The sequence below is a fragment of the Otolemur garnettii genome, unplaced genomic scaffold (genome assembly GCF_000181295.1).
Source record: "Otolemur garnettii isolate 467f Iridium unplaced genomic scaffold, OtoGar3 scaffold00003, whole genome shotgun sequence".
Classification (NCBI taxonomy): Eukaryota; Metazoa; Chordata; class Mammalia; order Primates; family Galagidae; genus Otolemur; species Otolemur garnettii.
Genome location: NW_003852398.1, coordinates 21,542,286 through 21,543,128, shown reverse-complemented (window position 1 = coordinate 21,543,128; position 843 = coordinate 21,542,286).

The window sequence follows — 843 nt, the reverse complement described above, 5'->3', positions numbered from 1 at the left end:
CTTCTCAGCTTCCAAGTTTTTCACCCAGTGGCTGTGGCCTGGCATCATGCTAGGAGACATCCAAGAAGGCAAAGGTTGGTGAGATACATCATGGAGGACTGGCACAGACCCTCACTGAACAGACTTTCTCCCAAGGTTGTGAAGGAGTAACAGTTCAACGCTTCGGCCTTATGGAATCCAGGTCAGCCCCTAAACCCCAAGATGTGATGTTATGAAAAGATGATATGGTGAGTCCCCAACTCTGCATATAACTGTAAAACTAAAAAGGAAACTAGGCCTTACTTACTCAGTCTTAGAACTAATTGTCATGCCTGGCACTTCCTGTGAGAAAGGTTTTCTAGAGTTTTCTGTCACTGCCCTTAAGATAGGCAGGTACTTCACTGCATAGGTACTTTACCATAGGTCAAACGAGAATTTAGTAGTGGCCAGAGTGATTGGTACTTTAGGAACAAGAGTTAATTCAACCTCATTTCCACACATACTTGTTAGGAATGCTCAAGAGTGAAGTCCTGTAATAGACAGAAAAAACTGAAGTATCTATTGGAGATAAATAGAGACTGATTTATTTATTTATGTACTCTTTTTGCATTGACATTCTCTGCTAGAGATAAGGCTTTTTTCTAGCATTTGCCTACAAACCTCAGAGCCATTCTATTTGATGCTAGAAAAAACGGGACTGAGGACTGGCCTGCCAGAAGGGAAAGAAAGTGACAGCTTTTTGTCCTACCAGGGGTGGGGAACCTGCAGCCTCAGAGCTACATGTGGCCCTCCACATCTCCAAGTGTGGCCCCCTTGGCTGAATCCAACCTTAACAGAACAAATCCTTTTTTTTTTTTTTTTTTT